This window comes from Oncorhynchus clarkii, chromosome 7 (assembly GCF_045791955.1).
Source record: "Oncorhynchus clarkii lewisi isolate Uvic-CL-2024 chromosome 7, UVic_Ocla_1.0, whole genome shotgun sequence".
NCBI classification, from domain to species: Eukaryota; Metazoa; Chordata; class Actinopteri; order Salmoniformes; family Salmonidae; genus Oncorhynchus; species Oncorhynchus clarkii.
In genome coordinates, this window is record NC_092153.1 from 84,105,850 (window position 1) to 84,120,265 (window position 14,416).

Genomic DNA, 14,416 nt, shown 5'->3' on the forward strand with positions numbered 1-14,416 from the left:
GTTTCAATGATGCTGAGATCATGCGTTGTTTCACGTCAGATACAAGCTACAAGACTCTGTACTGTACTGATAGTTGATGGTAACAGGTCTGGGCGTTAGAATGACACCATCTATCTGTTGAAAATGAAAGATACTAGACCCATATAAGTCTCCTATGTGGTTGAAGACCAAAGAACAACGTCCCCAGTTTCTACATGTACAGCAGGGGTGACAAACTTCATTCCTGAAGGGTAGTGTCTGTGGGTTTTCGCTCCTTCCCTGTACTTGATTGATCAATTAAAAGTAATTAATTAGTTAGGAACTCCCCTCACCTGGTTGTCTAGGTCTTAATTGATTAGTTAGGAACTCCCCTCACCTGGTTGTCTAGGTCTTAATGGATTAGTTAGGAACTCCCCTCACCTGGTTGTCGAGGTCTTAATGGATTAGTTAGGAACTCCCCTCACCTGATGGTCGAAGTCTTAAAGGATTAGTTAGGAATGCCCCTCACCTGGTTGTCGAGGTCTTAATGTATTAGTTAGGAACTCCCCTCACCTGGTTGTCGAGGTCTTAATTGATTAGTTAGGAACTCCCCTCACCTGGTTGTCGAGGTCTTAATGGATTAGTTAGGAACTCCCCTCACCTGGTTGTCGAGGTCTTAATGTATTAGTTAGGAACTCCCCTCACCTGGTTGTCGAGGTCTTATTAATGGATTAGTTAGGAACTCCCCTCACCTGGTTGTCGAGGTCTTAATTGATTAGTTAGGAACTCTCCTCACCTGGTTGACGAGGTCTTAATGGATTAGTTAGGAACTCCCCTCACCTGGTTGTCTAGGTCTTAATGTATTAGTTAGGAACTCTCCTCACCTGGTTGTCTAGGTCTTAATGGATTAGTTAGGAACTCCCCTCACCTGGTTGTCGAGGTCTTAATTGATTAGTTAGGAACTCCCCTCACCTGGTTGTCGAGGTCTTAATTGATTAGTTAGGAACTCCCCTCACCTGGTTGTCGAGGTCTTAATTGATTAGTTAGGAACTCTCCTCACCTGGTTGTCGAGGTCTTAATTGATTAGTTAGGAACTCCCCTCACCTGGTTGTCGAGGTCTTAATTGATTAGTTAGGAACTCCCCTCACCTGGTTGTCGAGGTCTTAATTGATTAGTTAGGAACTCCCCTCACCTGGTTGTCGAAGTCTTAATGGATTAGTTAGGAACTCCCCTCACCTGGTTGTCGAGGTCTTAATGTATTAGTTAGGAACTCCCCTCACCTGGTTGTCGAGGTCTTATTAATGGATTAGTTAGGAACTCCCCTCACCTGGTTGTCGAGGTCTTAATTGATTAGTTAGGAACTCTCCTCACCTGGTTGACAAGGTCTTAATGGATTAGTTAGGAACTCCCCTCACCTGGTTGTCTAGGTCTTAATGTATTAGTTAGGAACTCTCCTCACCTGGTTGTCTAGGTCTTAATGGATTAGTTAGGAACTCCCCTCACCTGGTTGTCGGTCTTAATTGATTAGTTAGGAACTCCCCTCACCTGGTTGTCGGTCTTAATTGATTAGTTAGGAACTCCCCTCACCTGGTTGACGAGGTCTTAATTGATTAGTTAGGAACTCCCCTCACCTGGTTGTCGGTCTTAATTGATTAGTTAGGAACTCTCCTCACCTGGTTGTCGGTCTTTGATTAGTTAGGAACTCTCCTCACCTGGTTGTCTAGGTCTTAATGTATTAGTTAGGAACTCCCCTCACCTGGTTGTCAAGGTCTTAATTGATTAGTTAGGAACTCCCCTCCCTCACCTGGTTGTCTAGGTCTTAATTGGACACAAATTGAAAGGAAATAACAACAACAAGCAAACTCCCGACTGTCCAGGGACTGAATTTGACAACCTGATATACATCTTTCCTAACCTGCACATCCATATAGCCTACTGTATTTTCTAGACATGTTTAGAATATTGAAATACTCTGCTTGGCTCAGTATTGGTTTGGTATTTCAAATGGACTGAAGAGGCATACACATACTTCAGGTGAGTTATCTAGATTACATAGATTATAACTCTGATAAAAACATGTGTAGGCCTATATTTTCCCTATAGTTGATGTCAATAGCTGGTTGATTCAACCGGAGTATATTTAGTTCACTACTTTTGACCAGGTGTCTGATACAACAAGTCATTCATCCCCAACACACTCGTGTATTTTTAATTGAACCTTTATTTAACTAGGCAAGTCAGTTAAGAACTAATTATTATTTACAATGACAAGAGGATCATGGAAAGGCTGAGGCAGGGACAAAGAGAGAAAGACAGGAGGATAATGGAGAGGCTGAGGCAGGGACAAAGAGAGAAAGACAAGAGGAGAGGCTGAGAGAGGCTGAGGCAGGGACACAGTGAGAAAGACAGGAGGATAATGGAGATGCTGAGGCAGGGACACAGTGAGAAAGACAGGTGGATAATGGAGAGGCTGAGGCAGGGACACAGTGAGAAAGACAGGAAGATAATGGAGAGGCTGAGGCAGGGACACAGTGAGAAAGACAGGAGGATAATGGAGAGGCTGAAGCAGGGACACAGTGAGAAAGACAGGAGGATAATGGAGAGGCTGAGGCAGGGACACGGTGAGAAAGACAGGTGGATAATGGAGAGGCTGAGGCAGGGACACAGTGAGAAAGACAGGAAGATAATGGAGAGGCTGAGGCAGGGACACAGTGAGAAAGACAGGAGGATAATGGAGAGGCTGAGGCAGGGTCACAGTGAGAAAGACAGGAGGATAATGGAGAGGCTGAGGCAGGGACACAGTGAGAAAGACAGGAGGATAATGGAGAGGCTGAGGCAGGGACACAGTGAGAAAGACAGGAGGATAATGGAAAGGCTGAGGCAGGGACACAGTGAAAAAGACAGGAGGATAATGGAAAGGCTGAGGCAGGGACACAGTGAGAAAGACAAGAGGAGAGGCTGAGAGAGGCTGAGGCAGGGACACAGTGAGAAAGACAGGAGGATAATGGAGAGGCTGAGGCAGGGACACAGTGAAAAAGACAGGAGGATAATGGAAAGGCTGAGGCAGGGACACAGTGAGAAAGACAGGAGGATAATAGAGAGGCTGAGGCAGGGACACAGTGAGAAAGACAGGAGGATAATGGAGAGGCTGAGGCAGGGACACAGTGAGAAAGACAAGAGGAGAGGCAGGGACAAAGAGAGAAAGACAAGAGGAGAGGCTGAGAGAGGCTGAGGCAGGGACACAGTGAGAAAGACAAGAGGATAATGGAGAGGCTGAGGCAGGGACACAGTGAGAAAGACAGGAGGATAATGGAGAGGCTGAGGCAGGGACACAGTGAGAAAGACAGGAGGATAATGGAGAGGCTAGGGCAGGGACACAGTGAGAAAGACAAGAGGATAATGGAGAAGCTGAGGCAGGGACACAGTGAGAAAGACAGGAGGATAATGGAGAGGCTGAGGCAGGGACACAGTGAGAAAGACAGGAGGATAATGGAGAGGCTGAGGCAGGGACACAGTGAGAAAGACAGGAGGATAATGGAGAGGCTAGGGCAGGGACACAGTGAGAAAGACAGGAGGATAATGGAGAGGCTGAGGCAGGGACACAGTGAGAAAGGCAAGAGGATAAAAAAAGAGGGAGAGATAGCTTACAGAGAGGAGAAGAAGGAAAGAAAAAGGAGAAGAGATTTAAGGAGAGGAGATTTACGGAGAGGAGATTTACAGAGAGGAGATTTACAGAGAGGAGATTTACAGAGAGGAGATTTACGGAGAGGAGATTTACGGAGAGGAGATTTACAGAGAGGAGATTTACGGAGAGGAGATTTACGGAGAGGAGATTTACGGAGAGGAGATTTACGGAGAGGAGATTTACAGAGAGGAGATTTACGGAGAGGAGATTTACAGAGAGGAGATTTAAGGAGAGGAGATTTAAGGAGAGGAGATTTAAGGAGAGGAGATTTAAGGAGAGGAGATTTAAGGAGAGGAGATTTAAGGAGAGGAGATTTAAGGAGAGGAGATTTAAGGAGAGGAGATTTACGGAGAGGAGATTTACGGAGAGGAGATTTACGGAGAGGAGATTTACGGAGAGGAGATTTAAGGAGAGGCGATTTAAGGAGAGGAGATTTACAGAGAGGAGATTTACAGAGAGGAGATTTAAGGAGAGGAGATTTAAGGAGAGGAGATTTAAGGAGAGGAGGAGGAGAAGAAGAAGAGAGGTATTAGCTGGTTCCAAACAACAACAGGAAGTTGTGTCAGTATTTCTGTCCAGTAGGTGTAACAATCAAACCCTTCAGAGGAAACTGAATTAGCTGATAAAAGAACCAAACGCAATAAGAGCCGCTCAGAGAGAGAGCCTGTGTCTATGTCCCAAAATGACACCCTATTCCCTATGTAGTGCACTACTTTTGACCAGAACCCTCATAGGGATTAGGTTGCCATTTGGACGCACTTATCTGTCTGAGCAGTACACTCTGTCCTGAACGTGTTTTTCTGAAATAAAGCACAAAGAGAAATGTGCTTAACATGTCAAAATAGAGACGTTAGTCTGTCAATCTGATGGAAAGAGATGTTGTGTACGATGTGAGCATGCTGATGGCAACGCACTGCTGGGGTAGAGTTTCCGGCTGAGAGAAAGTAGCCAACACGAGGAGGAGATGTTTAGCGGTTAAACGAGAACAGGGGTCTTGACAGGAAATTCAGAAGATGAAATTATGACAAATTGGGTATTGGCTTGTCAACGTCAACGATTTCTCAATGAATAGAGGATTATGTCAGTCAGAGGAACAGGACTTCCTGATGAATCAGGAGAAACTGGATGTTTGGGCCTGGAGGAGCAGCTACAGATGCTGTATCTTCATTTGATCATTCTGTTGTTCCAGGAATTTTCCTGGAAATTCTAACTTGTAGTGTATTCAAGGTTTTAAAAAAGCCTTTTAAAAGTTGTAAATAACACTTTAAAATGTTAGACTTGATTTGACCAATAAAACATTTATCAACCCCTACAAAAAAAAAATTCAGCAATTATAATCTACATAACAATTCGCATTTCCCCGTTGCTGAAGGACCCAGTTTTCCTTGAGAAACTGGGTCAAATTAAGATAGGGCACATGTAGGTTTGGGTTAGGTCAGGACATGGTCACTAGCTGAGAAGAGGTTAAGGTTAGGTCAGGATAGGATATGGTCACTAGCTGAGAATAGGTTAACCTCTCAAGCCGGGCAGGCAGTGCACGTGCCCAGGGGACCGTACCTCCCGGGGCGGTGCCCAGGGGACCGGACCTCCCGGGGCGGTCCCCATTGATTCTGTTAGTCATTCTCACTCAGATATCATATTAACATGTCTTAAGTCATGGAAATGTGTAGAATTGCAAGAAATTACATTTTAAAACTGTTTTTTTTTGTCTCTCCGCCACATGGCGAAATGTGTAGAACTGCAAAAAAAAAAAAAAACGTAATTTAAAAACGGCAATATTTTTCTCTACTCCCCATGTGTAGAATTGCAGGAAATTAACTTAAAAACATACATTTTTTCTCTCCGCCGTCAAGATGGGGGGCCAGTAAAAAAATGTCGCCCAGTTGGTGGTGGGGCCCCCGCAACCAAGTCTCGCTTAGGACCCCCAAAAGGCTAGAGCCAGCCCTGGCCTCTAAGTAATAAGAGCCTTTGTTTTTCCCACATCAGTGTTTATAGAATGAAGAGCAGAACATATTTTCAGAAAACAATCCCTTCGTTGGATGTAAGGTTTAGAACCACAGCAACAGTACAGTCAGTTCTGTTCAACCCGTCGGTTTTCCACTACGTATCTGTCCAAACCCAGCCATCACACACACACAGACACACACTCACACACTCAAACACTCAGAGTAAAACGCAGGGACAGACTAGGTATGGGAATTTGACATTTTGAACTGTTCCAGTACTCGCATAATTTTTTTGGAGTGCTCGAATCGAACTGCATTTATCTTTACGCCAAAAGATCACAACAATAACCCTTTGTATTAGAACCATTACAGATAACAAATCACAATTGCTACAGTGCCTTGCAAAAGTACTCATCCCCCTTGGCGTTTTTCCTATTTTTGTTTTCTTACAACCTGGATTTAAAATATATTTGGGGAGGATTTGTAATCATTTGATTTACACTTTGAAGATGAAAAATGTTTTATATTTTATACACAATATAATAATACAATACAGGACCAGTATTGGAACAGAACGTTTGGACACACCTACTTTCTTTGTACTATTTTGTACATTGTAGAATAACAGTGAAGACATCAAAACTATGAAATAACACGTATGGAATCATGTAGTAACCAAAAAAGTGTTAAATAAAAATATATTTGAGATTCTTCAAATATAAAATATAAAGTTCAAAGTCCTTGAAATGTTCCGGATTGACTGACCTTCGTGTTTTAAAGTAGTGATGGACTGTCATTACTCTTTGCTTATTTCAGCTGTTCTTGCCATAATACGGACTTGGTCTTCTACCAAATATCTTCTGCATACCACCCCTACTTTGTCACAACACAACTGATTGGCTCAAAGAAATTCCACATGAACTTTTAACAAGGCACGCCTGTTAATTGAAATGCATTCCAGGTGACTACCTCATGAAGCTGGTTGAGAGAATGCCAAGAGTGTGTAAAGCTGTCATCAAGGCAAAGGGTGGCTACTTTGAATAATCTCAAATGCATTGCTCAAAAAAATAAAGGGAACACTAAAATAACACATCCTAGATCTGAATGAATGAAATATTCTTATTAAATACTTTTTTCTTTACATAGTTGAATGTGCTGACAACAAAATCACACACAAATTATCAATGGAAATCAAATTTATCAACCCATGGAGGTCTGGATTTGGAGTCACACTCAACATTAAAGTGGAAAACCACTCTACAGGCTCATCCAACTTTGATATAATGTCCTTAAAACAAGTCAAAATGAGGCTCAGTAGTGTGTGTGTGGCCTCCACGTGCCTGTATGACCTCCCTACAATGCCTGGGTATGCTCCTGATGATGTGGCGGATGGTCTCCTGAGGGATCTCCTCCCAGACCTGGACTAAAGCAAAGGATGGGAGCGAGACATGATGTCCCAGATGTGCTCAATTGGATTCAGGTCTGGGGAACGGTGGGCCAGTCCATAGCATCAATGCCTTCCTCTTGCAGGAACTTCTGACACACTCCAGCCACGAGGTCTAGCATTGTCTTGCATTAGGAGGAACCCAGGGCCAACCGCACCAGCATATGGTCTCACAAGGGGTCTGAGGATCTCATCTCGGTACCTAATGGCAGTCAGGCTACCTCGGGCGAGCACATGGGGGGCTGTGCGGCCCCCCAAAGAAATACCACCACACACCATGACTGACCCACCGCCAAACCGGTCATGCTGGAGGATGTTGTAGGCAGCAGAACGTTCTCCACGGCGTCTCCAGACTCTGTCACATGTGCTCAGTGTGAACCTGCTTTCATCTGTGAAGAGCACAGGGCGCCAGTGGCAAATTTGCCAATCTTGGTGTTCTCTGGCAAATGCCAAACGTCCTGCACGGTGTTTGGCTGTAAGCACAACCCCCACCTGTGGACCTCATACCACCCTCATGGAGTCTGTTTCTGACCGTTTGAGCAGACACATGCACATTTGTGGCCTGCTGGAGGTCATTTTGCAGGGCTCTGGCAGTGCTCCTCCAGCTCCTCCTTGCACAAAGGCGGAGGTAGCGGGTCCTGCTGCTGGGTTGTTGCCCTTCTACGGCCTCCTCCACGTCTCCTGATGTACTGGCCTGTCTCCTGGTAGCACCTCCATGCTCTGGACACTACGCTGACAGACACAGCAATCCTTCTTGCCACAGCTCGCATTGATGTGTCATCCTGGATGAGCTGCACTACCTGAGCCACTTGTGTGGGTTGTAGACTCCGTCTCATGCTACCACTAGAGTGAAAGCACCGCCAGCATTCAAAAGTGACCAAAACATCAGCCAGGAAGCATAGGAACTGAGAAGTGGTCTGTGGTCACCACCTGCAGAACCACTCCTTTATTGGGGTTGTCTTGCTAATTGCCTATAATTTCCACCTGTTGTCTATTCCATTTGCACAGCATGTGAAATTTTTTGTCAATCAGTGTTGTATCCTAAGTGGACAGTTTGATTTCACAGAAGTGTGATTGACTTGGAGTTACATTGTGTTGTTTAAGTGTTCCCTTTATTTTTTTGAGCAGTGTATAACATTTACTTTGATTTGTTTAACACTTTTTTGGTTACTACATGATTCCATATGTGTTATTTCATAGTGTTGATGTCTTCACTATTATTATACAATGTAGAAAATAGTAAAAATAAAGAAAAACCATGGAATGAACATTTAACTGGTACTGTACAGACATTCGATTTAATTTATTCTGGCTGTTCTTTGGAATTATCTAAATGGACAATTCCACATTGAACACTGAATGGCGATGAATTACGGCCACAGCATCTGTCTGGTGAGCAGTCCTAGGCTTGATGATTCCGAAGAAAAATGTGCTCAGTCTTTATCAAACTTAATGCTTTTGCATATGTTCAGTGTGTGGAGCCTGTCTATGTTAAGGGGGGTTATAGCCTAGCACTAGCGCTAACCAATTCTAAATGGCACTAGCCGTTTGAAAAGTGGCTTAAGCTAAAAAAAAAAATAGACTGGAACAAATGATTCTAAAACGACAGCTTGCTGTTGGAACATATTTTACTTCAATCAACAAGTCTATTTGGAATTTGTGATAAAAAATAAAATTAAAAAGTCAGCATTAGGCAAGGAATGTAAGCTTATGTTCAATTATTATTTGTTGTGCCCTGCACATTATTATTATTATTATTATTATTTATTTGTTGTTGTTACGAAACAGGGGCAGGGACAGAGTTAGGAACAGGGACAGGGACAGAGACGGAGTGAGCAGTAAACAGTTTTTAATTTCCTGATCCTCCCCCAGGGCACTGAGAGAGATGGGTCTCCATAACATCTGCTAATATTTCATGCTAGAGAGGAGAGGAGGATATTGTATTTCTGTCCTCTGAGTGTGCTTTTCCAATCAATATCCCACCCGCTCTTATCTAACCCATCTCAGCGCTGGAGAACTCTCCTCTCAGCCCAACCGGGCTACGTACCAAATTGCAGCCTTTTCTCTACAAAGAGGCCCATGGGGCTTTGGTCAAAAGTAGTGCACTATATAGGGAATAGGGTGCCATTCTGGTCAAAAGTAGTGCACTATTTAGGGAATAGGGCTTTGGTCAAAAGTAGTGCACTATATAGGGAATAGGGCTTTGGTCAAAAGTAGTGCACTATATAGGGAATAGGGTGCCATTCTGGTCAAAAGTAGTGCACTATATAGGGAATAGGGTGCCATTCTGGTCAAAAGTAGTGCACTATATAGGGAATAGGGTGCCAGTAGAGACGCAATACGTATTTTTCTATAACGTAGCTACTGGGTCATAACAAAAGAAAGATGTGGTAATTGTATACAGGCGAGGGCCTATACTTTACACATTTAGTGGATATACTATCTTTTAAAGGTCCCAAAATAGAATGGTCGTTTGGTTTTCCTCTCCCCAACACAATATACAGTATGTGCTGTTGCCCACAGCAGGAGGTATGTATGCTAGGTATGAGTGGTGGACATGGAGCTGGGCATCATTTGACGCCAGATACTGTTTTATATTATATAGATGCATACACACCACATGTGGACACCTGCTGGTCGAACATTTCATTTCAAAATCATGGACATTAATATGGAGTTGGTCCCCCCCTTTAATGCTTTAACAGCCTCCACTCTTCTGGGAAGGCTTTCCACTAGATGATGGAACATTGCTGCTTTTAACAGCCTCCACTCTTCTGGGAAGGCTTTCCACTAGATGATGGAACATTGCCGCTATAACAGACTCCACTCTTCTGGGAAGGCTTTCCACTAGATGATGGAACATTGCCGCTATAACAGCCTCCACTCTTCTGGGAAGGCTTTCCACTAGATGATGGAACATTGCCGCTATAACAGCCTCCACTCCTCTGGGAAGGCTTTCCACTAGATGTTGGAACATTGCTGCTATAACAGCCTCCACTCCTCTGGGAAGGCTTTCCACTAGATGATGGAACATTGCCGCTATAACAGCCTCCACTCCTCTGGGAAGACTTTCCACTAGATGTTGGAACATTGCTGCTATAACAGCCTCCACTCCTCTGGGAAGGCTTTCCACTAGATGATGGAACATTGCTGCTATAACAGCCTCCACTCCTCTGGGAAGGCTTTCCACTAGATGATGGAACATTGCTGCGGGGACTTGCTTCCATTTAGTCACAAGAGCATGTTTACGGACATATTCAATCAATCCTTATCCCAGTCTGCTGTTCCCACATGCTTTCATAAGAAACTAGCTCCCTGGTATACAGAAAATACCCGAGCGGAAATGGCGCCACACCAAACTGGAAGTCTTCCGACTAGCTTGGAAAGACAGTACTGTGCAGTACCGAAGAGCCCTTACTGCTGCTCGATCATCCTATTTTTCTAACTTAATTGAGGAAAATAAGAACAATCCGAAATTCCTTTTTGATACTGTCGCAAAGCTAACTAAAAAGCAGCATTCCCCAAGAGAGGATGACTTTCACTTTAGCAGTGATAAATTCATGAACTTCTTTGAGGAAAAGATTATGATTATTAGAAAGCAAATTACGGACTCCTCTTTAAATCTGCGTATTCCTTCAAAGCTCAGTTGTCCTGAGTCTGCACAACTCTGCCAGGACCTAGGATCAAGAGAGACGCTCAAGTGTTTTAGTACTATATCTCTTGACACAATGATGAAAATAATCATGGCCTCTAAACCTTCAAGCTGCATACTGGACCCTATTCCAACTAAACTACTGAAAGAGCTGCTTCCTGTGCTTGGCCCTCCTATGTTGAACATAATCAACGGCTCTCTATCCACCGGATGTGTACCAAACTCACTAAAAGTGGCAGTAATAAAGCCTCTCTTGAAAAAGCCAAACCTTGACCCAGAAAATATAAAAAACTATCGGCCTATATCGAATCTTCCATTCCTCTCAAAAATTTTAGAAAAGGCTGTTGCGCAACAACTCACTGCCTTCCTGAAGACAAACAATGTATACGAAATGCTTCAGTCTGGTTTTAGACCCCATCATAGCACTGAGACGGCACTTGTGAAGGTGGTAAATTACATTTTAATGGCATCGGACCGAGGCTCTGTATCTGTCCTCGTGCTCCTAGACCTTAGTGCTGCTTTTGATACCATCGATCACCACATTCTTTTGGAGAGATTGGAAACCCAAATTGGTCTACACGGACAAGTTCTGGCCTGGTTTAGATCTTATCTGTCGGAAAGATATCAGTTTGTCTCTGTGAATGGTTTGTCCTCTGATAAATCAACTGTAAATTTCGGTGTTCCTCAAGGTTTCGTTTTAGGACCACTATTGTTTTCACTATATATTTTACCTCTTGGGGATGTTATTCGAAAACATAATGTTAACTTTCACTGCTATGCGGATGACACACAGCTGTACATTTCAATGAAACATGGTGAAGCCCCAAAATTGCCCTTGCTAGAAGCATGTGTTTCAGACATAAGGAAGTGGATGGCTGCAAACTTTCTACTTTTAAACTCGGACAAAACAGAGATGCTTGTTCTAGGTCCCAAGAAACAAAGAGATCTTCTGTTGAATCTGACAATTAATCTTAATGGTTGTACAGTCGTCTCAAATAAAACTGTGAAGGACCTCGGCGTTACTCTGGACCCTGATCTCTCTTTTGAAGAACATATCAAGACCATTTCAAGGACAGCTTTTTTCCATCTACGTAACATTGCAAAAATCAGAAACTTTCTGTCCAAAAATGATGCAGAAAAATTAATCCATGCTTTTGTCACTTCTAGGTTAGACTACTGCAATGCTCTACTTTCCGGCTACCCGGATAAAGCACTAAATAAACTTCAGTTAGTGCTAAATACGGCTGCTAGAATCCTGACTAGAACCAAAAAAAATTATCATATTACTCCAGTGCTAGCCTCTCTACACTGGCTTCCTGTCAAAGCAAGGGCTGATTTCAAGGTTTTACTGCTAACCTACAAAGCATTACATGGGCTTGCTCCTACCTATCTCTCTGATTTGGTCCTGCCGTACATACCTACACGTACGCTACGGTCACAAGACGCAGGCCTCCTAATTGTCCCTAGAATTTCTAAGCAAACAGCTGGAGGCAGGGCTTTCTCCTATAGAGCTCCATTTTTATGGAACGGTCTGCTTACCCATGTCAGAGATGCAAACTCGGTCTCAACCTTTAAGTCTTTACTGAAGACTCATCTCTTCAGTGGGTCATATGATTGAGTGTAGTCTGGCCCAGGAGTGGGAAGGTGAACGGAAAGGCTGTGGAGCAACGAACCGCCCTTGCTGTCTCTGCCTGGCCGGTTCCCCTCTTTCCACTGGGATTCTCTGCCTCTAACCCTATTACAGGGGCTGAGTCACTGGCTTACTGGTGCTCTCTCATGCCGTCCCTGGAAGGGGTATGTCACCTGAGTGGGTTGATTCACTGATGTGGTCATCCTGTCTGGGTTGGCGCCCCCCCCACCCCCCTCCCCTTGGGTTGTGCCGGGGCGGAGGTCTTTGTGGGCTATACTCAGCCTCGTCTCAGGATGGTAAGTTGGTGGTTGAAGATATCCCTCTAGTGGTGTGGGGGCTGTGCTTTGGCAAAGTGGGTGGGGTTATATCCTTCCTGTTTGGCCCTGTCCGGGGGTGTCCTCGGATGGGGCCACAGTGTCTCCTGACCCCTCCGGTCTCAGCCTCCAGTATTTATGCTGCAGTAGTTTATGTGTCGGGGGGCTAGAGTCAGTTTGTTATATCTGGAGTATTTCTCCTGTCCTATTCGGTGTCCTGTGTGAATCTAAGTGTGCGTTCTCTAATTCTCTCCTTCTCTCTTTCTTTCTCTCTCTCGGAGGACCTGTGCCCTAGGACCATGCCCCAGGACTACCTGACATGATGACTCCTTGCTGTCCCCAGTCCACCTGGCCATGCTGCTGCTCCAGTTTCAACTGACCTGAGCCCTAGGACCATGCCCCAGGACTACCTGACATGATGACTCCTTGCTGTCCCCAGTCCACCTGACCGTGCTGCTGCTCCAGTTTCAACTGTTCTGCCTTATTATTATTCGACCATGCTGGTCATTTATAAACATTTGAACATCTTGGCCATGTTCTGTTATAATCTCCACCCGGCACAGCCAGAAGAGGACTGGCCACCCCACATAGCCTGGTTCCTCTCTAGGTTTCTTCCTAGGTTCTGGCCTTTCTAGGGAGTTTTTCCTAGCCACCGTGCTTCTACACCTGCATTGCTTGCTGTTTGGGGTTTTAGGCTGGGTTTCTGTACAGCACTTTGAGATATCAGCTGATGTACGAAGGGCTATATAAATACATTTGATTTGATTTGATTCAAGAGGGCCACCATTGTTCCTGTTCCCAAGAAAACTAAGGTAACTGATCTAAATGATTATCGCCCCGTAGCACTCACTTCTGTCATCATGAAGTGCTTTGAGTGAAGTGCTAGTCAAGGACCATATCACCTCCACCCTACCTGACAACCTAGACCCACTCCAATTTACTTACCGCCCCAATAGGTCCACAGACGACGCAATCTCAACCACACTGCACACTGACCTAACCCATCTGGACAAGAGGAATACCTATGTGAGAATGCTGTTCATCGATTACAGCTCAGCATTTAACGCCATAGTACCCTCCAAACTCGTCATCAAGCTCGAGACCCTGGACCTCGACCCGCCCTGTGCAACTGGGTCCTGGTTGGAGTCTGTTTGATTGAGTGTGTGGACAGGTGTCTTTTATACAGGTAACGAGTTCAAACAGGTGCAGTTAATACAGGTAATGAGTGGAGAACAGGAAGGGCTTCTTAAAGAAAAACTAACAGGTCTGTGAGAGCCGGAATTGTTACTGGTTGGTAAGTGATCAAATACTTATGTCATGCAATAAAATGCAAATGAATTACTTAAAAATCATACAATGTGATTTTCTGGATTTTTGTTTTAGATTCCGTCTCTCACAGTTGAAGTGTACCTATGATAAAAATTACAGACCTCTACATGCTTTGTAAGTGGGAAAACCTGCAAAATCAACAGTGTATCAAATACTTGTTCTCCCCACTGTATATCCTGTACTCTATACCATCTACTGCATGTTGCTTATGCCGTTCGGCCATCACTCATTCATATATTTTTATGTACATATTCTTATTCATTCCTTTACACTTGTGTGTGTATAAGGTAGTTGTTGTGAAATTGTTAGGTTAGATTACTTGTTAGATATTACTGCATGGTTGGAACTAGAAGCTCAAGCATTTCGCTACACTCGCATTAACATCTTCTAAACATGTGTATGTGACAAATACAATTTGATGTCAGCGGTCTGTGCAGGCCAGTCAAGTTCTTCCACAC

The 14,416-nt window shown here is 44.1% G+C and overlaps 1 protein-coding gene across 1 annotated transcript in view; it reads right to left on the reverse strand.

Moving 5' to 3' along the window:
• The window catches only part of LOC139413920 (POC1 centriolar protein A), a 90,840-nt gene that overhangs the window by 964 nt on the left and 75,460 nt on the right, over positions 1–14,416 (reverse strand). The gene's annotated exons all lie outside the window — the stretch shown is intronic.